Raw genomic sequence first — 24,869 nt, forward strand, 5'->3', positions numbered from 1 at the left:
TGTTTTGAAAAATAACAATTTTTTAAATTCAGCAAGAAAACTGCTTCACCAAAAAAAAGGGGGGAGTGACTTCTAAGGGCTGCTGCTGCTGGCCGATTTCACTGATGATGAGTAATTGCAACTCAAACCAGTGTAAAGGAGACACATTGGGAATACAAAAACCTCACCCTTCCCCCTGTGCCCACCACAAATTATTTGGCTGTGGAGCCATCTAATCTTTTGCCCTGAATTCTACTACAGTTAGCCCCTCCACTCAGTTCTGTAGCAGCTGCAAAATGAATCCAAACATTTTTCTCCAAAAGGCTTCAGAGCAGGCAGTAAATCGAGTGTCCTTTGGACATTGACATGGTATTTGCAAAGCTGGAAGAATACACTGTGGTCTGCCAAAGGACGTCATCATCCTCACTACCACGGGAGCATCCGATTTAATGTGTGGAATGCGTCTTAATTGATTTCTTGCGGGCTCAGCCTGGTTGCCGTGGGTCAAAATAAAGGATACGAGTTCATTAGAGGAGTCTTTACATCAAACTCTGAAAGGTTACGGGGGCTAAAAAGGGAACTAACATCTCGGTTGTACCATTTGCTTCTCCCTCCAAAAACACCTCTCTTGTACAAGATTGACTCAGATTCCTTATGGTGCAAAACATATTTATATTTCGGTGCGGCTCTCAAGAGCAGGTGTTAGATAATTCGGTAATTAGTATGCACATCTAACTCCACTGCAGCCTCTGTTGATCTCTCAATTACAGTTAGCTGGGTCCTCTGAAGTTTGCAGTAGTTAATTAGAGCATTATTGAACAGCCGGGCTCTGCAGCCAAGCTTCATAATCAGATGACAGCTTGGTCCCACATACTTAGAATCAGGTTAGTCCTTGGCTTGTGTGTATCAGGCTGGAACTGGGGATGCCAGATGCCTCTTTTGCCACTGCATATCAGGAACATTTCCCATTGAGGTCACATGTGTAAAGCTTGTGAGAGAGAGAATATGTAGGAGGGCATCACTTGCTGTTCACCTGGTTTCTAAGAGGAATATATTTGGTGCATTTAAAGCAGTGCTAGAAATGGCCCCTGGGTCAGTACCAAGTGTAGGAAATTCACATCACAGTTCAGCACTGTCACATGGCTGTAAGTGAAACAAGGAGCAATGGTCTCAAGTTGTGGTGGGAGAGGTCCAGGTTGGATATTAGGAAAAACTATTCCACTAGGAGGGTGGTGAAGCACTGGAATGGGTTACCTAGGGAAGCAGTGGAGTTTCCATCCCTAGAGGTGTTTAAGTCTCAGCTTGCCAAAGCCCTGGCCGGGTTGATTTATTTGGGATTGGTCCTGCCTAGAGCAGGGGGCTGGACTTGATGATCTTCTGAGGTCTCTTCCAGCTCTATGGTTCTATGATTCTATGAAACGTAGTTCCTCCCAAAAGCAAACTTCTATTCACCTGGTCAAGTCATATCTCTGTAGTAGCTTGATGTTCTCTCCTACACTCAGTCTGTGCTCAGGTAGCCCACTGACAGCCATGGGAGATAAGAGCTGAATATACAGTTGGGATCTTCCCAACTACAGAATCTAGGATATGGCTCTGAGAAGGATTTCACCTTTCCTGGTGAGGACACTGGATGGAAGAGATCAAATCCTTTGTACCAACTCACTTGGTTTGGGTGTCTGACCCATGACGAACCACACTCCCCATTGTAGTGCCGTTCTTGCTCGACAAGGTACAGGACTTGGTTATAATGCATCTAAAGGGGATTCCTTTTGAGGTTTCAGGAAAAAAGACCCTGTAGCTGGTTGCACTTTTCTTGCGCTCAGAGTAGCTAGAGTCTTGGGATGTGTGTGGGATTGCAGCTGATGAACTTGAGAAGACTTAAGCACCATTGTTGAGTGGTTAGTAACGGGCCCTGCGTCAGGAAGGTTTCATGCAGGAACATCACAACATGCCGGGTGTCATGATTATGAGGGTTAGCCAGCAGCCTGGGGATTAATGGGTTAACTACACCTAGCCAGGTGGCGTGACCAGGAGGAATGTAGGTGGGACTTTCAAACTGAGACAAAGGAATTTGGGTTTTTTCTTTTCTTTTTTTGTCTCTCTGAGTGAGTTCTCTGCAGCTACAGAAAGGGACAAGCATGTCTCTCTCTCTCTCCAAGACACCATTCTTCATTTTCTGTAAGTAGAGTAAAGTTTAGGTAGTTTCGTTAGGCTTTATTGTTTTAAGGGTTGGATATGGGATCTGATATCTGGCACTGCTTAAGAGATGGTTGGCTTTTCTTTTTAACTAAGTTCTAGCCCATGGTGTAATTCCTCCATGAGTATATTTTGTTACCTTTCCATCTGATCCTTATGCTTGCAACAGGAATATTGTTGTAATAATAAAAGTTTTCTCTTTTCTTTTTATTAACCTGGCATTGGTTAATTGTGTGTCTGATTTTCATAATAGGGGTGAGATTACCCAAATGATCTTTCCCCTAATCTCGTTATTAATATTTGGGTGGTGGCAGCGGAAGTTTTATTCCCAAAATCTAGGTTTTTAAGATTTTGGGGGAAGTTTTATACCAAAGCCTGGTAGATAAGGCTTTGGAGTCCATTTGCTGGCTCCCACTTCTGCATTTATCATGCCAGAGTGGGGAAGGAGCCATGACACCGGGTCTGTTATCGACACACAGTTCCGCCACCACAAACCTCAACTGTGTCTCACACGAGCGCTACACTGCAGTATTCTCTCTGCACCAGGCTCCGGACCATGGGTTCAAAGCAGCATCAGGGTACGAGGTGGAGGCCGCCTCGGAAGGAGCTCTCCTCCCAGCTTTCATGTTCCATGTGAAGATGGAGAGCCACACACAAAACCGAGGAAGAGGAGCGAAAGGGCAGGGAACCCAGGGACCATCTTTTTGTGATGTGTTTGTACAGCTCCCTAGCCCTGTGGCCTTCCAGTCTTCAGGTTAGGCCCATGGGCACTGATACTAATCCATGGAGATGCTAAATGGTTCCTTAAACAACAGATAACAGGGAGCGCACACATCGGAACAAGAACAGAGATTTCTTTTCTAGCTAGCCATTGACCTTCCTTGGGGTGGGAAATCCCCACCTCTTTCAGATGCAAGTGTGGGCTCTTTGGCCCAGAGGCAGAAACCACGACAGAGTGAATTTAAGATGGGGAAGGAGAGAGGGATGGGGGAGGCTAACCACACTATCTGCCCACTTGTTTAGGCATCCACAGATGAACGCTCTGGAGACGAGCAGATAGGGTGTCACGTTGGTAGCCCGGAGATGTGCTCCAGTCCCAGCTCTGCCACTGACTTGCTGAGTGGCCTCAGGCAAGATGCTTACCTCACTGAGCTTCTGGTCTCCATAACTTGATGTCAGGACTGTCACATGGAGCCTAGTATGACTGCAGAGGCAGTGGGTCAAAGGAAATAGCTACAAGCATGGTGGAGAGATCTTTTCGTTCTGGGCATCACCAGGCTGGATCGTCAAAGGGCTTTGCCATCTGCTACCATCCAGTTCTTAACTTCTCTGCCATGCTGACTTTACGTATCACACCCATGTGGTGCACACACATAGTAGGAGGCACATAAGAAAAGTCACACAGTGACAGTAAGGCATTTGCAGGCTGTACTCTTTTAGTCTTACAGTTGTGGAGTTAGTGTTCAGGTGCTGGGCGCTGTTGGGGGCTTTTGTTATACAGGAGGTTACACTCATAGAATCATAGAATCATAGAATAATAGGACTGGAAGGGACCTCAAGAGGTCATCGAGTCCAGCCCCCCGCCCTCAAGGCAGGACCAAGCTCCACCTACACCATCCCTGACAGATGTCTATCTAACCTGTTCTTAAATATCTCCAGAGACGGAGATTCCACCACCTCCCTTGGCAATTTATTCCAATATTTGACCACCCTGACAGTTAGGAATTTTTTCCTAATGTCCAATCTAAACCTCCCTTGCTGCACTTTAAGCCCATTACTCCTTGTCCTGTCCTCAGAAACCAAGAGGAACAAATTTTCTCCTTCCTCCTTGTGACACCCTTTTAGATATTTGAAAACCGCTATCATGTCCCCCCTTAATCTTCTTTTTTCCAAACTAAACAAGCCCAGTTCATGAAGCCTGGCTTCATAGGTCATGTTCTCTAGACCTTTAATCATTCTTGTCGCTCATCTCTGTACCCTTTCCAATTTCTCCACATCTTTCTTGAAATGTGGCGCCCAGAACTGGACACAGTACTCCAGCTGAGGCCTAACTAGTGCAGAGTAGAGCGGCAGAATGACTTCACGAGTTTTGCTTACAACACACCTGTTGATACAACCTAGAATCATATTTGCTTTTTTGGCAACAGCATCACACTGTTGACTCATATTCAACTTGTGGTCCACTATGACCCCTAGATCCCTTTCTATCATGCTCCTTCCTAGACAGTCGCTTCCCATCTTGTATGTATGGAACTGATTGTTCCTTCCTAAGTGGAGCACTTTGCATTTCTCTTTATTAAACCTCATCCTGTTTACCTCTGACCATTTCTCTAACTTGCTAACTCGGGTCCCTTCTGGCCTTGTACTCTATGGCTGTGTCTAGACTGGCAAGTTCTTCCGGAAAATCAGTTTTTCTGGAAAAACTTGCCAGCTATCTACACTGGCCGCTTAAATTTCCGGAAAAGCACTGACAATCTCATGTAAGATCGTCAGTGCTTTTCCGGAAATACTATGCTGCTCCTGTTCGGGCAAAAGTCTTTTTCCGAAAGACTTTTGTGCAGAAGGGCCAGTGTACACAGCACAGTACTGTTTTCCGCAAAAAAGCTCCAATCGCGAAAATGGTGATCGGGGCTTTTTTGCGGAAAAGCGCGTCTAGATTAGCCACAGATGCTTTTCTGCAAAAAGTGCTTTTGCGGAAAAGCATCCTGCCAATCTAGACGCGCTTTTCCGAAAATGCTTTTAACGGACAAGTTTTCCGTTAAAAGCATTTTCGGAAAATCATGCCAGTGTAGACGTAGCCTATGGCTATATTTATGCCATTCCAAGAGTCCTACAACATTGTGACATCACAGATCACTGAGCTAATCACCATCCTTACTCTAGAGCTAATTTGCATACACCAATTTCATTGTTGATAGGGAGACTTCCACTTGCACAAATCAACACAACCAGCATGCACAATCATCACACCTATATACAGCCCCTCAAACATGGGAAAACCACCACAAATCTTGCAGAAGTTTTACTCCGTGCATCATTTGGAAACTTGGTGAGCCAGTGCGACGTAACAAAAAGAGCTAGAAGCACGGGAGAGAACTATTTGTTCAGACTGTTACCAGGTTCAGTTATCACTGGGACTGGCCATCTGTTATCTTCCCGGTTTTAAACTCTCAGTCATTTGTTTGGCTTTTCACGTTTTACGAATTAGGCCTGTACAACAGCATGGCCTTTCGCCTAGATACATCGTAAGCAGGGACACGGGCTTTATTTGGTTGCTAGGCACTCTGGGGACACAAATCATACTAAACACCACCAGGAAAGAGAAGACGACCAACAACAAGAGTCCTCGCTGCTGTCTGCACAAAACCCATTTGTAATCAGACTCACAGGTACAACAAAGGGTGGGGATGCCGTCGGAGCTAAGACAGAAGGTATTAAATACAGAAGAGGACACACCGGGGAAAAACAAAAGTTCAGATGACAATAGGGAGCTAGTTCGGGTTCCTTGGAATGTCTCATGCTGACAAATTGCGCCCGGCAGCTCGAAAGCAGTTACCACTAAATAATTGAGGGTGTCATGTCAACGCCAACGTTTTAAATCTGATTTTCAGAAACTCCTGATAATTGCTAAAGAGCAGGTTAGCATTTATTCTATAAATATTAGAGAGGGTGCGTGCATACATCATTTGAAGTCCAGAAGACAAGCCTGCCTTGTTAGCTGAATTTGGGGGAAGCATGTTTAAGAATATATGAAGTGGCGGAAGGAGGCTCAATGGAATATGCTCAAAAAAGGTCTGCTCAACCATGCTTCCTTGCTGCAGCTTTGACTGCTAGCTCACCCCAAACTCTTATACAGGTCTAGCGGGTTATACCATCAGAGGGGAGAGAACAAGTTTGAAGGTAATGCGACTACCCCAGAAATTCTGCTCAAAGACAAATTCCTTTTGTGATTCCAGGCATCTAAAGGCCATCGTGCCAGGACTCCTGCAGTTCAAGGGCCCAATCAGAGGGTACCATGCCCGGCTTGCAACACCACTCTTTCCCATTTGGCCCCTCCAGCAGAAGCATGGACCAAATTTGAATGATGAGTGGCGCTGTGACCGGGTATGTGCGGGTTGCTTTGCCACTCAGGTTTGGCCTCGCTACACTTCTGTCCTGATGGCGGAAGAGGGGGTATGGTCAGGCCAAACTTGAGCAAGTAGCACTTGAACTTGATACATGGATTCACAGCACCCCTCATCACTCAGACTCGGCCTATGCCATGTGAGTCCAGGGCGAGTGACAGGATCAGCTGAAGTCACTGGGCAGCCAGGATTGCATGGGGATGCCCTAATTTTGGCCAGGAATGGAGCTCTGCCTGAGTGCGGAGGGTGGGATCTCAGTGGGGTGAGGGGTTGGGGTTAGTTGGAAATGTTGGGGGGGTGGGGTGAGCTGTAGGTACCATGAAGGGAATGGGATATGGCAGGGTAGGCGAGGAATTGGGATTAAGCTAAATTTTACATTTTGGAATGGTGAAGAGGGCCCCAACCTAATTTTTTGCACTATAGTCCTGTGGGCCCTTGTTATGCCATTGGCTCTTTCGTTGAGAGTCTACGGGTCTGTCTACACAGCACTTAGAAGGTGTGATCGCAGTATATGTTGACTTTAATCTACTTAGTTTGCTAAAAGTAGTAGCAAAGCCACAACTGGGCTAGTGTTTGGGAGGGCTAGTCAGTACGGCCCCAGCTTCATTGCTATTTTTAGTGATCTAGCTAGATCCGGTCTGTCTACCTATTCTGCAATCACATCTCCCAAATGTGGTCTAGATAGCCCCAACACGGATTCCATTATAGAGGCTTATGGAGTTTTGTCCGTTTCAGGGTCTGTCTAGAAAAGAGCCAATGAGTCCTGAATGGAGTCTGAAAATGCAGCAAAGGATGAAAAATAAAGCGGGGAGGTAGGACAAACTCTTCCAAACCTCACCCCACATTCCGGGTGGGTTTGATTCAAGTTCAGGGTTGCTTCTGTATGTATCAATACTTCTCTGCCTTCCCTGAGATCAAGTGGAGAGCGGACTCAGCCCACGGTTACGCTCACAGCCGGGTTCAGCTAGGGAGTGCCATTAGAATAGACAAAAGAACCACACAGCAAATTAGGGGCTGACACACCTGGTATCAAAAGGGAGCATGTTCCTAAGTGGCTTTATTGCTGTTGCTGACCTGCATCTGGAGGTGGTTTCTATTGCAGCCCACAAGCAGGGCTCAGCAAAAGGCATAAACATAAAGGCACTTTTTGAGAAATTAAGAAAGCAATTTAAAAGTGGGTAATTAGATCTCCCTTTTGCACTGCACTGGGAAATTAAATTACTTTCTTATGAAGGTGTGTGCATCAGCTCAGAGAAGTATTGTAGTGACAGATTATTTTTCAAATAATTCTTTTTTCCCTCCATCTCCCCCCTCTCTATTCCCCTACTCTCTGTTCCCTGTGCATCCAAGGAAGTGGCACTTTTAGCCTTCAGCTGTGGCAGGCGTTCATCTCCAATAATTGCATTTGCTGCATAAATTGCGGTGACGTGAGGAATAAAATTAGTTTAAAATGAACCCAAATGGCAATCTCAAGCAAATATCAGATGGAGGAACCAATTTGTCCTCGTTTGAGAATAGGCCAGCAGCAGGGATAAGCCAGTTGGGCATTTAAAATGACAGTGCTAAAAAAAGGAGGAGCAATTGCAAAGCGGGGTGGGGGTTCATTTGGGAGGATGAAGCGGTCCAGGGTTGCTCTGAGCTGCAGTTATCATTGCTAACTAAATCTTCAAAACCAAGGCACAGCAGTCAACACACAAGGCAGCCTGACAAGTCCAGGGCATGAGTAGCTCTCAACGGTTTGTGCTGGTTAGCTGGAAGGGAGGAGGGGTGAGAGGGTAGCATCCCACGATAAACAAGGACAGTTTTTGGGTGAAGACATTGATGCATTCCAAAGAGTACTCCTAGGGGAATTCTGCACCAAAAATTTAAAAAAAATCTGCATATTTTATTTCTTAAAATTACACACCGGTTTCAATTATTTTGGTAACTGATTTAAGCTCCAGTATGGTGGGTGGAGAACAGAATTGGGGGACACTGGAGGAAATCCCCAACCTCCCCCTAACATTATTTTAGCTAGTATTGACCCTTTTCTTCTAGATATTAGTTAACAAATCTATGCGGCCATATGCTCAGTGTTACCTCACAGGCAATGATGAGGAAAGGTACGTCTACACTAGTGTTAATTCGAAATAACTTGCTCCATGTCTACACAGCAGGCAGTTATTTCAGAATAATGTTGAAAAACTTTCAAACTGAAGGACTTCTTATTCTGATTCCTCTAACCCTCATTGTGTACAGTAAAGGTAATCAGAGGAAGAGTGCTCTATTTTGAAATAAGTGCTGTGTAAACGCTCCCAATTTCAAAAGAAGCTATTTTGAAGTAAGGGTATGTCTACACTGCCACCCTAGTTCGAGCTAGGGTGGCTAATGTAGGCATTCGAAGTTGCAAATGAACCCCGGGATTTAAATATCCATGAGGAGTAACGGTAGTTCGAATTAGAGATCCTAATTCAAACTACCTACTCCGTGCCGCGTGGAGCCGCGGGCACGGAGTCCGCACTAAGGGGGATTTAAAAATGGCGGCACCCGGCAAGATGCAAATGAAGCCCGGGATATTTAAATCCCGGGCTTCATTTACAACTTCGAATACCTACATTAGCCACCCTAGTTCGAACTAGGGTGGCAGTGTAGACATACCCAAAGTTACACAATCGACCTAACTCAGTTTGCGTAGCTTATTTCGAGTTAAGGCCTGCTGTGTTGACTCACCTTTCGTGAGGTCTGGCGACGCAAACTCACAATTTATATAGACTTCTGAGCATCTCCACCGAAGTCAGCAGCAAACAGTTCTTGGACCACATTTCTGATAGGAAATGTTTTCAGTCCAAAAATGTAGAGCAGTTCTAACCACGAAAGTACTATAAGCATTTATAAGGCCATATTTGTCCTTTACAGTAAGACTTTTCCATGCCACTCAGGCAACGTGAAGGAGTCTTAAAGTTCTTACAACTCCTGTTTTATCCTCCATGGGGAATTCACTAAGAACAATGGGAACAATTCACTAAGTGGGCAGGCTGTTACATTCTGCTCTGAGGGACAGAGCTGCCCCACACCTTCCTCCTCAGAAACACCCCAAAGCCCTGCCCCTCCATGCCACTTGTGCCCCTTTCATTTTCACACACAACTGCCCAGACCCCCTATCCTGGCTGCTCTGGGGGCCCTTCCTGACCTGCCTGCACCGCTGAGGAGGGACTCCTCAGAACTCGTGTGGTTTCCCTTGGTTTCCCCATCAGAAGTCATTCTTCTGCGGGAAGCAAAGCAGTCTGAGGGGGGCATGAATTCTGCACATGCGCAGCAACACAGAATCGCCCAGAAGCATATACTTCAGTCTCATGCCAATTTTGGGACTCAGTGCAGGGAGAAGAGAGAAATCAGCTAAGCGATCGAGTGTCCTCTTCTAGCCTTGTTATAACTTCATTGCGTGGGTGGGGAAGATCGTTGTGGACATCCATGCAGGACTCAGGTGCTCAGACAAAACCCTCAGGGAGAGGAAGTGCGCTCGTTGCCTTGTAATTAGAAGTCACAAAAACTGGTTTCTACTCCCAGCACTTCACGTGGTCCACCTACTTCTTCATCCTGCCTCCTTGGGAAACTGCTAAAAATCCCACAGCTAGCGAGCCTGTATGTCCATTTCTGCCTTTATCATCTCCTGCCTCTAGCTCCTCCTTCCTGGAGTTTCAAGCTGCTTTCGCTGACTTTATTTAATGAAGTTTATTGTTTGCTCTGCATAATTTTCAAAAGCATGTCACCCACTTGGAGATTGCCGTCAGATCTCCGGCTTAAGGAAGGGAGGAGGGTCCTTTGAAGCTACCTTCATTAATTCAGCATCTAGTTTCTGTATTTAACAGTGCACGTGTTTGAGGCGCACAGAAGCCACTGTGGAAACATCTAAGACAATTCCCAAGACACTGCATATTAGAAAGAACCATTACAAAAATCACTGGGTTTGCCGCCCTTCCCTGCTTTGTTAATGTCTCTCCAGATATCAAAAAAAGTAATCTGGAATATCAAAATATCACCAGCCAGCTCTGATAATGACTTTCCACTGCCTGAGACAGCATAGAACAAAGCTTTAATTTTAATTATTAGCAGTTCAATTTTCCCCATCCATGGTTATTGTAAAAGACAAAACAGTTGGGAAGGGAAAGTTGGAAGAAGAAGAAACAACGCATTTATAAATCAGTACTGGCCATATTTACAGTGATGCAAACAGAGTGGTCTGGTCCAGAACACCATACCAGTATGGGATTTATAGTTGGTACAGCCACCTGGAACGACACAGGAGGAGTCCACTGCCAGCCCTGCCTCTGCTGAGTCTTCTTGCCTGGAGTCTGTGCAGCTGCCACGCTGGAGGAGCTACCAGAGTGGGGCTTCCCCGAGGCCCCATGTTCAGACTCTCCCAGGAACCGCAGTGATGAAAGGAGCAGACGTCCTAGCACCCAGCCCTTCCAGATGCAGCTGCCTGAGTTCTCCTGCCTGGGGTCTGTACAGCAGAAGTCTCCAGTGAAGCGGGAGGAGAACAGAACTGCCCCCAAGATAATGTGGGATGGATGTGGAACATGGGGAGGGAATAGGGAGTATGCAGGAACCCTGGGATGGGGGTGGAGGGAGTAAAATAGTGAGGTCACGTTCGCTCCCTTTGTGTCCCTCCCATGAGTGCAGCAAGACATTATTTCTACTTGCTCCCCTGCATCCCTCTAGCCTGAGCGCTTGTTACTTGTAACAGGGAGCTATTGCCTTGGATTGTATTAATTCTTGCTTTGCTTTGTGCTTGTTTGTAATTACCTTGCCTTGAACATGCAATACACCCAGGTGCACCATGCCTCCCTGTTACATTAACCTTTGTAGTATCCCTGTCATGCATCTATCTTCCTTCCCATCATGCCTCTTCTTTCTTTTTCTCCATCTCAGGCCTTGCGTGGTGTTATATTTAGAACATTGTTCACTTACTAGGCGAGAGGAAGACAAAATTGTTCTGTATGTAAAACCTGTTATCAATTATCCACACACATAAAAGAGCAGCTCTGTTACCTCCTGTCACCGCCACTGCCAGCAAAACAAATTCCCGGGGCCCCATTCAATTTGTTCTCAGCTGATTCATACTGGATCCTTGACCCGTTTGGCATCAGACACGGAATACTGGGTGTCTTCCTGGATTCCTGGACTTGGCCCAAATGTTCCCTGATCTTGAAATTTTGCTCACATTTAGATTTGAGAGAGACAAATGGCCACTGGTGATCACAGCAAGTGGATAATTTTATGCCAAATCAGTAACCGGAGCTTCCTTCCAAGCTATACTTGTGTGTGAATTAGCTCAGAGGTATTTCTGTTAATGGCCACTGTTTTGGTATTTTGCTCCAGTCTATCCCAGCTGGTTTTAGTCAGTCAAAGGATTTTAATATGCTGCTAATTTCTGTTCATTGCCTAATATTCATGAAAGATGCTGGGGAATATTACAGAATCAGAAAATATCCTTAACTGTCAGGTGCACACAAACAGGTACATTTAAAAAAATCCCACTGAGGTAAGTAAGTTACTATCACCTATGATCTTAGTTCATTTCACTTCCTTGCAAAAATGGAAGCAAGGGTTAGTCTTGCTGGTTCCTGGAGTCAAGCATGCATTTATTTTATACACCTCAGCAATATGTAGCAATTAGTAAAGGTAACTCCAATTAGGTTTTACATTGCAATGTGAGTCCCTTTCAACTTAAGTCATAACATTTCAAGCTTCTAATGACTGCAAGGTCAGTTCGGTATTCTGCATAATAGCCTTGATGCTAATGATTATACTTGATATGCATGGGAACGTCACATGTTTTCCCTTTGTGGCTATTAGCTCTTATTGGTGGACACTTTGCTTCGATTGCTTCTGAATCCAGCATGGCCTAAGAGAAGCCACCTGAACAACCCGATTAATTGCAGCAAGGCACAGTCTCCACTCAGCTCTTGCTGGTATGCCGTGGGTGGACTGTGTGCTTGTTTAAAAGAACTGGCTTTAGATTAGAACACCATGAGCCTACCGCAGGCTGCAAACTTGAATTTCCTTTGTAGCCCAGAAGGGGGAAGTGGGAAGACAACTGACTTATGATCAGCTTAGTGCAGCGCCTGTATCTATACACTGCATGTGACAAGCTCTTCCCAAGACAGTGCAGCATCTTTCTAGACACGGAGCTTTCTACTCGAAGTCTGAAACGGACATTCCATTTCCCTCCAGTTTCCCTGCCTATGAATGAAGAGCTGGATAAATGGGGATGTTTGGAATTTCGATTTTAAAAGTCAAACCAATATACAAGGAATTCTCGTGTTATGTTTTTTTTCATATTCATCCATATTAACTACTAGGGACTCTGATTCTGCCGGCATTGTTTACATTCAAATCCAAAAGCAGCCCCATTGACGCGGCCTACAGAGGAAGCTATCACTCGTGTGTTAATGCTTGGGTTTTTTAGCAGGCATCATAGCCTAGGGCATCATAGCTGAGTTCAGTGGTTTTCAAATTATAGGTTGTGACCCTACAGTGGGTCTCGTTGCTGCAGGGGGATCAGGTGACCAATGAGGGTGCCAAGGCAGCTCCCTGCCTGTCCTGTCACTGCAGACTTCGCTGTGCCCCGGAAGTGGCCGCAGCACTCCATGCACTGTCCCTGCCCCGAGTACTAGCTCTGCACTTCCACTGGCTGGGGACCTGCTGCTGGCTGCTTCTGGGGCGCTGCATAGTCTGCTAGCTACTGTTATTACCAAACATGGGGAGTGCTGGCAGCCCTGGACCTATGGGCACCTCTACACAGCAGGGCAAAAGTTGAATTAAGATACGCAACTATGTTAATTGTGTAGCTGAAGTCGAAATAGCTCAATTCAGCTTTTGGCGCTGTCTACACAGCAGGAAGTCAAAGGAAGAGCGAACACTCTTCCTTCGACTTCCCATACTCCTTGGCTACGTCTACACTGGCACCCTTTTCCGGAAATGCTTAAAACGGAACAGTTTTCCGTTATAAGTATTTCCGGAAAAAGCACGTCTACATTGGCAGGATGCTTTTCCGGAAAAGCACTTTTTCTGGAAAAGTGTCCGTGGCCAATGTAGACGCGCTTTTCCGCAAAAAAGCCCTGATCGCCATTTTCGCGATCAGGGCTTTTTTGCGGAAAAGACTACTGTGCTGTCTACACTGGCCCTTTTCCGGAACAGTTTTTCCAGAAAAGGACTTTTGCCCGAATGGGAGCAGCATAGTTTTTCCGGAAAAACAATGACGATTTTACATTAGATCGTCATTGCTTTTCCAGAAAAGCAAGCAGCCAGTGTAGACAGCTGGCAAGTTATTCCGGAAAAGCGGCTGCTTTTCCGGAATAAGTGGCCAGTGTAGACACAGCCATTGTGAAATGAGGGTTACAGAAGTCGGAGTAAGAAGTCTGCCATCTTGAGATTATTTCGAAATAACGACTTGCTGTGTAGATGTGCACTTTGTTATTTCAAAATAACATCAGCTATTTTGAAATAACCCTACAGTGTAGACGTGCCCTATGAGAATAAACATTTACAACTTGTCCCTGGAACTCTAGTCCTCCTTGATAAAGTATCCAGGAAAACTCAATCTGTGAGGAGATGGCACGACAGAGGATTTGCCATATGGCCTCAGGACTCTGGTGAACCAAGCCCAGCATCCCCCTCTACTACCCAACGAGGCAGCAGTTGTGCACGTTTCTACATGGGAGCAGGGAGATGTTGTAAATTTCCTCGTTTTATGTCTCTGGGAACACGAGATCGGTATCCTTACATTGGCATTACGTGGCGAGAGGAGTGGAAGTAGATGAATTACATCTGGAAGGGCTGGCTGAAGGCATGAGCAGCCGCTAGTCAGATTTATGTTTCACCGACAGCATCCCACAGTACATCTGCTGAAATCAGGTTTGTTGCACAAAAGCAACAAGAATCCACCCTACAAGTCCTATATATCAGTATCTGCAATGAGGAGGGAGCTCTGCATCCATTGGCAGTAACCGTTATTTCCCGTCTCATACTGGGCAATGCTTAACCTCCAACTCCTAAATGGTGCACAGAATGACTTATTTTCCCAAACATTGGCTTAGTGCATATGATCATTTCTGGCTCTACCAACCATAACAGCCTGCCATTTACATAGTTCAAGTGGTAGAGGCTGATGCTTTTGGTGCTGAACACGTTGGCTTTGAGCTCTGTGTGTCTATGGTGGGTTACACAACAAAAACAGCAGGTCAAAGGCTTTGTGGACCACAGGTGGCTGCTGCCCATGTGCCCCAAGGAGAGGTCCATGAACTGCTAAAGTTGAACATGTGTATTTGGAGCTCTAACACGGTTTCCTTGCAGAGATCTGTCTATATTCAGTTCACCAACAAAAGAAACTCAAAACCGCTGAACGTGAAGAACAAAATGGTCCACTACCAACTAGTTTGACTATAAGCTCCAAGAGACCAGGTGATTTTCAAAGCAGCCTAGGGCATCTCTTAGGCTAGGTGTACACTACAGCTTTTTCCGATTTTTTTTCTGGAAGAGGCTTTTCCAAAATTTGGCCTGTCTACGTTGGGACAAATTTCGGAAAATCCCCTTCTTTCAGAAGATCCCCTCTTCCTCATGAAATGAAATGAGGAAGACAAGGCTTCCGAAAGAGCGCATTTGCATGTCTGCAAAAAAAAAAAAGCGGAAGAACAAACGCATTCCCTTAACACTGCAGAGTTTTTCTGAGATACTTCCGGTACCCTGGAAAACCCCCGCAGTCTAGACATACCCTTAGTCTACAAAAGAGAAGAGTGAGGGGGGATTTGATAGCAGCCTTCAGCAACCTGAAGGAGTGTTCCAAAGAGGATGGAGAGAGGCTGTTCACAGTGGTGACAGATGACAGAACAAGGAGCAATGGTCTCAAGTTGCAGTGGGGGAGGTCTAGGTTAAATATTAGGAAAAACTATTTCCCTAGGAGGGTGGTAAATCTCCACCCCTAGAGGTTTTTAAGTCTTGACTTGACAAAGCCCTGGCTGGGATGATTTAGTTGGGATTGGTCCTGCTTTGGGCAGGGGGTTGGACTCGATGACTCCTGAGGTCTCTTCCAACCCTAGGATTCTGTGATCTTACCACATATCTTTCCACAACAGTCAAGAGAAGGTTGGTGTCTATATTTCCTTGACTGCTTTCAACTACCACCACCTGTGCCTTTCCAGCAGGTCTCATACCACACAGTGCACTGCCGGCACTAGAATAAATGCCAGTGAGATTTCACTAGTCAAAGTGCGCCCTTTGGGAGCCGCCAACCAATGGGGAGGTCAGAGGTGGTAGCACCACCCACCACTCAGGAGAAATGCTTTGAAGAAAGGCTACTGCGCTGGATTTGTTGGCTGAGCGAACAGTGCATTCTCATGCTCAGATAATGCAGAAATAAAGTGCATTTGTAACCGACAACAAAAGGATTATCCCCCATCCATTTCAAAGCACCCTTCATGCCACTCAGGGATTACATTTCCCTTTACTTATCTTGCAAATGGTTTTTCATAAGAGCGCGTGGCTTATGGCACATACCGAAATGTGCCCAGGACAATGAAAGCCTGTACTCCCAGAGAGAGATTCCATTCGCCAGGACACACTCAAGGCTATAATCTAGTCTGACTCAGAGGCGGCGCAGACTTCTGAAGATCAGAGACCTTGAACAGGTCAGTGTTCAAATCACAGCTGAATAAAAAATAAATTTCGGGGTGTGTGTGGGGGGGGGGGGTGAGCAATGGCAAACCTACAAGCATTCACCTTTACTCATCGGCTGATTGCGATATTTGCATTTCTATAGCACCTGTCTGTTGAGAACTTAAGCACTTCACAAACATCAGTTCCATCCAGATTCACAATGCCTGGAAAGAAACAGCTTCCCCATTCACACAAAGGGAAATGACGCACAACAGACTCCGATGAACTTTGATTAAACACACAACATAAGAGTGCTACCAACAGAGACGGTCAAGGGCCATGTTCTAAGCTGAACACTGAAAGCTGATGACAAAGGGAAGAACTGGGAGTGGAATCTAGGAACTCCTACTCTAACCACTACACCACACTCCTACCTACCATGCAGGAGGGGTGGCAAGTACTACCATGTGAACACACCGCTGCAGAGCTAGGAATGGCAGTGACACTGGAACTGGCTCTGGCTCTGTTACCCGGGGGTGCTTTGCAAATGTCTTTAAGAAGCCACACCTGGCCTCAGAGCACAAGCTGTACCATGGTCAATGGGACAGAATTCAAGAATGGGAGATTTCAGCTGAATAGCAAGAGATCTCTGAGCCTTACCTCATTGGGAAATAGGGATGTAAAGGGTTAACAGGTTACCCAGTAAGCATTAGCCTGTTAAGTGGCGGCTCAGCCTGGCCGGAGCAGCCCTCTGCTAGAAGTGCGACAGACTTGGCCAGGGATGGAGTAGCTCAGGGTGGGGCGTATCATCATGTCACGTCGCGGGCAGTGGAGTGCTCTAGGGTTAACCTGTTAAACAGAGCATTTAACTGGATAACTGGGAATTTACATCCCGATTGAGAAAAGGGTGGGATTTTTCTTTGGTGCCACCAAAGGTGTGAATTTCATCCAACAGTGTTACACTAGGATCCCCGTGTGGCACACTCATTCCAGTATAAGAGGTGGCTTTCTTCTGCTGAGTTGATTCCATGGATGAAGAGAAACTGGAAGGACCCATCCTCACACCAGAATAACGGTTCATCCCAGACTTCACACTGGTACCCACATACCAGAATAACAGGTCAAACGTTCCCCGCAGAGACCTGAGGCTGTCCGACACCCGCCCAAGGGACGGGATGAGCCATGCTCGCCTTATTTAACGCGAGACTGGATGACTGCCCTGCTCGAGTCAGAAGTTCCAATTGGAGAATGGTTTTCATCTGACAGGCACAGTCCAGGGCTCTCAGGCTGGCACCTTGCATCCAGCCCACCGCCGCGCACAGAAAACGTAAAACAAACAGAAAACAAAGTGGACTTGAGGAGGTAGGGAGCAGTGTGACAGATGACAGTCGTACTGTGGGTATCTGCCATCTGCGAAGCCTGTGAGGTCTCTGGAGAAGCAGCTCATAGGCGCAGAGGAAAAAACCCCTTGCGGGACTTTGAAGGGGCTAGAGAGCAAACAAAGCATGAACCCATATTGCAACTCAGGGTATTTTATAGGCAGTGACCAAAATATGTGGCCCTTGCATCATTTTGCAATAATGGACTTCAGCAGTTGGGGGGAGGGGATTATCTGGGGGAGATAAACCCGCACAACAGTGAAGGAAAACGGACTGGCTAGCTGGGGGATAGAAGGAAAGAGCAAATATCGGAAAAGGAAGGAAGTGTACATTGTCTAAACTCTTCGTAGTAAGGGTCCTTAAACAGCAGTAGTGCTTCTCACTGCATGTCATGGATGTCCCAGAATTCATAGCTGGGCTTCAGAAATTCGGAGGATTTGGTAACTGCAGCCTGCTCATTGCTAGAACTTTTCCGTACTCTGCTGATGAGCCAGTTTTCATGGAAAGGGAGGGGAGCGGGGGGGAGGGAGGGGGAAGAGAGACAAGAACAGGGTCAATCAGATCTGCTGGGTTCTTACTTCTCCCTGACCCTTCTTATAAAGATGGGACTGGCTTCTCTCTCCTTCCTTTGTCCTATCCAAAACATCTCTAGCTGGCTGAGGGGACAAAATGCAGCTCTCCTGCAGCAGCAGCTCTAGACCAGACTAACACTGCTACATGTCTATTACTATTCTGGATGTGGGGAAGGCAGCCAATGAAATAGGAATTTCCTCTGGGCATTCTGAAAAATCACATGATGGCCGAGGCTTCTCCTGTCATCAAGATCTTGGCTCTCGTGGGGTCCAAACCAAATTTTATCATGATAGATAACACTGTTGCTTTCCCTAACTGAATTACCAATGTACTGACTAAACAGTTTGGTGCAGCACATCCGGTACCACAACCGTAACAGTAGTTTGTAATGTGGCGGTGATGTTGCGATAAGTAGCTGTGTGAACATGTGATCATGACTAGCTTTTCCTCTGGACAATTTTGACAAATGAAAATAATTTCATTTCCTTTGAAATTTTCAGTGGAAAAAAAAAAGACTTTTCCTCAAATATCCAAGACATTTTAGGAAAAAAATGTAATTTTTTGTTTTCACATCTCTAGTTAAAATTTTAAAATTGAAGGCAAGCAGCTGATTACTATTAAAATGTCCATTTAATCAAAAACCTAATGATGCCTCAAAAATATCAATAGAAAATATTTATCTAGTCCTTCTCGCTATTGCTTTTCATAGTAGGAAGAAGTACAACTTTACCAAGAGCTGTGCAAAACTGTCCTGATAAACAACACGAATTCCTAATGGTTTAATCACCTATGCTTCCACATTTGATTTCTATGGGGCACTATATACCTATTAAATTATGCTTCATATTACAAAGTGCAATATTACCCTTTGGTGGAAGGAAGGAACAGACTATTTGATTTACCCAGATGTATATTAGCTTCCTTTGGAGCCAAGCAGCTAGAGGGAAAGGCCAAAGCTCTTGTGTATTAGCTGAACTCTGAGTTCAATTCCCCATGCGGCATGCGTCTGCTAAGCTATTATGTGTTTGTGAGGCCAAAAATCATTACAATTAGTCATTGCATTGACACTCAACATTGTCATTGTTTTTAACAAGTCTGAATCTTTAGTGGATCACATTTGAGCCATAACTGCAGCCCTCAGCTGGCATGCATTGGCCCCATTTGACTTGGCATTGATTATTCATATTGAGCTGGGTTCTTCTGTTTTGTTTATGCAATTACTTGGATTGGTATAAACAGCAAAATTTTTAATGGACTGAAAGGTTTGGAGAGAAAAAAAACCAAGGCAATATGACCAGAATCTGCCAAATTGACGTGTCTTGTGGATAACAGCATTGGGCATTTATCTAATTGCTTTAATTAATAATTGCAGAGTGCTTTGGAAATATAATTAGCATTCAGAATGCCAATGTGGTTGGTATATATCATTAACTACGTTTTTCAGAAGGGGAAGGAAACTGAGGCAGTGAGCAGCCATGTGGTCTAGTAGACGCCGAAATCGTAACAGCCATATGGACCAACTCTGCCCCTGCCCTCTCAGCACTGCTGGAGCACAGCTACCAGCTGATTTGTGACATCTGGGAGGTTTCAGGAGAATGGGGTAGGAGTGGGGATAGGGTGCACACTTGGGGGAGGAGACGGGGAAGAGGTTGGAGGGAAGGGATGGAATGGAGGCAGACAGGGATGGAGCAGGGGCCAGGCTTAAGGAAAGGACGGAAGGGGGCAGGGCTTGGAGTGAAGGGGAGGGGATCCAGCACTCCCCAGCTAGAGAAATGTAAGGAACGATGAGGGGAAGAGGTTCGTGGAACCTTCCTACTAATAAACTGTAGAAATGGGTCCCAAAATGGCTTATGTATCTTGCACCATCCTCCTGCATTTCTCGGTCCCACATTCACACAACAATTGCAATGCTTGTTCTTTTCGGAAAGTGGATAATTTGTGCAGCTCTCAGTGGTCTTTGGAGCCACGAGTTGTTCCAGCTGCAGCTCAACGTGTGCCAGCAAAAACCCATTTCATCCCCATCAAGAGACACTTATTGGACCTCTGCTGAACACTGATCCTCTGTTCAGATGCCAGCCCTGGCCTTGGCGTCTCTGGTTATAGGGGATCAGGGAAGATTGCCCCCACCCATGCAGGAAAATTCAATCCAAGGCAAATGGGAGGACCCTTGACTAAAATACAGGAGAGCTGGGCTCAGTTATTGTGCCATTGTATCCAAGTGTTACTTTGGGGAAGCCACATAGTCTCCCTTTGCCTCAGTTTCCCACCAATTTGTTGTTAAACCCATTAATGTTTGGGAAGAACTCAGAGGCTCCGGTGGTAGGGACTTGAACCTTGAGATTTGATACAGCCATTCAGCACTGTAGCAAGAGTCGCTTCTGTACACATGTAAAGCATCAACCGACTGAAAAAGAAAGGCTGACCTTCATCCTGATTTTAAGCTTATACCACAAGGGAGCTCTGCAAAACACATTGATGAATTCAATGGAATAGAATCACCCCTAATTGATCGACACATTACAGAGCCTATGGGAAAACTAGGAAAGATGACAATGCCCCATCAAACATCTTAGCCTGCAGTGCCCCCTGCAAAGCAGGGTATCCAGACAGAAAAAGCTCATTTTATGTGCATGTGAGGAATTTAGCAGAAGCAGACAGAGTGATACCATCAAAGCTCTTGCTGATTATTGACTCCCTGTCATGCATTGAACTTATAATGCCATTGGCCAGCGTGAGGGGGAGTCACAGGTTCAAAGGACTGGAAAGATACATGGAAAACAGATTCTAGCTGCAGAAATGCTACTGACACAGTGACAGTGCCTAACCTTGACTGAGTCCCTTAAAGAGGAGCTTCTGTCAACCCAGCTGGATGTGGGAAGAAAAATCAGCACTGTTCTGACAATCGCACCATATTGCAACACTCAGGCGATGTCTACACTGCAGAGTTTTTGCGCAAAAATGGCCGATTTCATGCAAAAAATCGTGGGGCGTCCACACCTCAAGCACATTTTTGCACAAGAAAACTTGTAGTATATTGAGGCTGTGTCTAGACTGGCCAGTTTTTCCCGGAAAATCAGCCGCTTTTCCGGAAAAACTTGCCAGCTGTCTACACCGGCCACTTGAATTTCCGCAAAAGCACTGACTTCCTACTGTAAGAAATCAGTGCTTCTTGCGGAAATACTATTCTGCTCCCGTTCAGGCAAAAGTCCCAAAGCTTTTGCGCAAAAGGACCAGTGTAGACAGCTCAGATTTGTTTTCCACAAAAAAGCCCCTATCGCGAAAATGGCGATCAGGGTTTTTTTGCGGAAAAGCATCCGTGCCAATCTAGACGAGCTTTTCCAAAAATGTTTTAACAGAAAACTTTTCTGTTAAAAGCATTTCCGGAAAATCATGCCAATCTAGACGCAGTCTGACAGAACAGCGGGGTTTTTGCAGTATAGGTATTCCTCTTTTTACAAGGAACAACTCCTTTTTGCGCAAGAGCTCTTGTGCAAAAAGGTGTGTGTGGATGGGAAACAGGGATTTTTTGTGCAAAAACAGCCTATCGAGAGAAGCACAGGTGCCTTGGTGGCCATTCTGTGAGTGGCAATCAGAGCTTTCTTGCAAGAGAGCGTCCATGCAGTCTAGATGCATTCTTATGCAAAAAAAGCACATCGCTTTTCCAATGCACTTTTACAGTGTGGACGCGCTCTTGTGCAAGAAGCCTGAAGTGTAGACGTAGCCTCAGAGATCCAGCCAGCCCAGAAAGTCTGCACCGCACCAGAAAGGCTCCCCATTGCTAAGGGCAGCAAGATAGTAATTCTGACTGCAGGGATGAGCCAGACCACAGCTGGCAGGTACAATCGGCATGCAGTTTTAGAAAATATATTCCAGACTCCCATGTTCCCTGTCCAGGAAACCCAATGTTGTGTGAACCCACAACACCAAATACCACCAGTTGGTGGGCAGCCGGGACAAAATATAACCCCAGTGTATGGCGGATTTGGATTAGGGGGCATTGGGAATGGCTGCTGCTAACGCACCCTCTCCAGGAAGCAGGGGATTCCAACTCGATGGGAGTAGCACTGGTTCTTATGCTGTAGTTATGGCCACAAGGGATCATGTAATTTGACCCAATTTGTGCATGTGAGGAATTTAGCAGAAGTAGCCAGATGCATAGTGCAAATAGTGCACAGATGCCTAGTGCAAATAGTGCACTAGTGACAGCAGACCTATAGGAAATTAATAATTTCCCATTCTAATGAGCTGGAAGGAGACACACAAGGGCAGGTCCTGAATCTGGGCTGCATTCAGATGGGCTCCTAACACAGAGCAGCGTCTGAAGCCTCTTTGTTAGCAGGTCCCCAGCTCTGTCACCGCTGCCATGGGGGAGGAGGGGAGAGTTCGAGAGGCAACAGCCCACCCATTTGTCACACCTTTGCCACCCTCGTCACCGCGAGGCGTAGAGGTGAATGGGAGGGGCAGAGAGGAATGGCAAGAATCAGCAATACTAGCCACATTGCCAACATACTAGCAGGGGACAAGAACACAAAGTCAGCTTTCAGCTCCAAGCTGCCCCTTCCTTCTCCAAAGGGTTAAAAAAAGTAATGAAATGATTTTTTTTTTTATAAAGGCTGGACTTCTGAGGCATGTTTTGTTTTTCCTTCTCCTTCTGGGGGAGGCGGGAGATTTAAGATAATGGCCCAATTCTCTTCTGAATAAATTAAGCTCCAAGCCAGAGAATCCCACTGCTAATGCCTTTCAGCAAAGCCCAGGCAGTCTTTTAAAACCAAACTTTAAAGCATCATGTGCCCTGATCTCGCTAAAAATCTTCCCTGGAACGATATTTAAGTGATGGGCTAGTGTATCAATGGGATCAGGCGGAGAATCAATTGTGTCTCTTCAGGGGCATGGAGCCACTGCAGAGCACACTGGCAGACAGAACATGTGACGCTTATTTAAAGATACTTTGGTTGGGGACGGGGGAGCAAAATCCCAGCCCCCAAATAACTAATTATTCTGGGAGAGTCATGGGAGCAAGGCAGACAAGGGAAGAAAACAACACAAAGGATGTGCTGCAAGGCGCAGAATACGGGACGTGGCACCCGGGTGTGATGGGAGAGAGTTTTACCCTCACTCATTCCTGCATATGCTTCCCAAATCCAATTTAATATTCTTTTCAATTTCCCTTATTTCCTTGCATTGCAGAGGGAAGCGGACAAAGGAACAATCTTCACATGCGTTTGGTTAAGAAAAAAGGGGAGGGGGGACTTCTTTCCTGCACTGATGGTGAAGGGAGGCTGCCTTTGAAAGCAGCCGCTGCTGCTCATTTGTCTGCTTCATAAAAACCTTTTTTCCGTTCACTTGTCGACAAGAGGAACGGCTTATCTGCGAGATGCTCCATGCCACAGGTGGGGAGAGGGGAACGCTCAGGCACTGTCAGCAGGGCTTAAGCACAGCCAGCAGGTGGGAAGAGCTACTCTAGGTCCCTCTAGCAACTACCCCTGTGAAGTATGCTGTTATTCCTATTGTCTGGGTGGGAAACTGAGGCACGAAGCAACTCAGTGTCCATCCCAAGGGCATACAGGATGTCTCGAATGGCGCAGGCAGTTGAACTGGGTTAGCGCCCTAACCACTTGACCCTCCTTCCTTTTAGCCGGCAGAAGTCAAGCAAGCGCCCGAGATATCCGGTCTATCCAGAAAAGGCTGCCACTCCATTTGCATGCCGGTTTCGTCAGTGCCACCAATGGAATCCCACGGGGTAGCGCTGATGACCGCTTTTTGCACTGGCTGCTGGGCTGTCACGGTGAAGTTCCAAGCAACTGTGGTGGGCAGCACCGTGACAAAAGGGAATGCCCAGGTGGCCCAAGGTGTGTTACAGCAGGAAGCACCTGGCTCTTGCTCCATATACAGCACCTGTCACCCTGAAGGATTACAACAGGAAGTGATGTGCTCCACTCCAGAGGCATCTGCCTCTCAGTGGTGAAGCCATGCCTGTGCAAAATATGCCCAGAAGTGGAGGTAACGGTCAGAAGAGGGCTTGTCTGCAGACAGACAAGAGTGTAGCTTCCTTTCTGCTCCTGATTTATGAAGAGCTTTGATACCACTGTATAGAGTTAGGTAAACATATCACTGGCTGGGCCAAGCTGCATACATCTCCCCTGCTATGGGATATGTGTCTCCTTCCCTTCCCATGAACGATCTGTACCTGAGCATTCACCTCCCACAGGATACGTGCTCTGTTAGCTTATCCAGCTCTTTCCAAAGCATGAACTAAATCCAAGGTAGCTGGAGCCTTGAGTTGTCAAATCAGTCCAGGGACAGTCCCTCTGTCAATGCAGGACATGCACAATTTGTCCTGGGGATGCTAGCGGGAGCAGTGCCAGATGCAGTCTGCATGAGCCCGGCTGAGGATCTAAATGCCACCCATGCACAGAACTCAGTGACCCTTCTGAGCAGGGCTGTGCATCCCGTTAGCATCTAAGAGCATGAGAAATTCACAGAAAAGGCCCTAGCTATTGGCACAGACCATCGATTAGCAGTCGAATCAGAGTGCTTAGGGAATGGGGAGGGAAGGAAGATCCCCTCCATTTTCCAGCATGAGACTCCTGCCTCAGAGTCTGCACTGGGTCTCTTAAAAGTCCACCCACTAACACCACAAGCTGAGGGAGAGAGAAGAGAGGAGAACAGAACAAGGCTCCGGGGGAATCTGGCACCACTGCTTCTGCTCCCGGCTGAAGAATGCCAGTGCGAATTAGTGGAGGGGAGGGGTAATTATTTCTATTCAAAGGCAGAGCTGTAGAGCAAAATTTGGGACTTGCAGTGATGGAGTTGGGCCACTTTTTTAAAAAAAGTGTTCCCATCTTTACAGCAACTTAGGTGCAAGCCTGGGATGGGGCTTTTAATCCAGGTATCAAGTCTGGCTTTCAAACCTCTGGACTTAAATTTCACAGGGGCTGGGATTTGGCATTTCAGATGAACCTCATATAGACACGGAACTTCT

At 46.2% G+C, this 24,869-nt stretch overlaps 1 protein-coding gene and 1 long non-coding RNA gene across 9 annotated transcripts in view; one reads left to right on the forward strand and one right to left on the reverse strand.

The window, feature by feature from the left end:
* Nucleotides 1-24,869, reverse strand: part of KIRREL3 (kirre like nephrin family adhesion molecule 3) — a 779,733-nt gene that overhangs the window by 661,508 nt on the left and 93,356 nt on the right. The window lies entirely within an intron of this gene.
* On the forward strand, nucleotides 5,433-23,211 carry LOC112545551 (uncharacterized). Of its 4 annotated transcripts, none has more exons than XR_012897740.1 (3): nucleotides 5,433-5,564; nucleotides 7,035-7,111; nucleotides 23,075-23,211. It is a non-coding gene; the product is annotated as an uncharacterized LOC112545551 (long non-coding RNA). The 4 variants fall into 4 exon arrangements; XR_012897738.1 differs by having other exon boundaries at nucleotides 5,472-5,606; XR_012897739.1 differs by lacking the exon at nucleotides 23,075-23,211 and adding an exon at nucleotides 12,353-12,478 and having other exon boundaries at nucleotides 5,472-5,606.

Source organism: Pelodiscus sinensis, chromosome 26, assembly GCF_049634645.1.
Source record: "Pelodiscus sinensis isolate JC-2024 chromosome 26, ASM4963464v1, whole genome shotgun sequence".
NCBI lineage: Eukaryota > Metazoa > Chordata > Testudines > Trionychidae > Pelodiscus > Pelodiscus sinensis.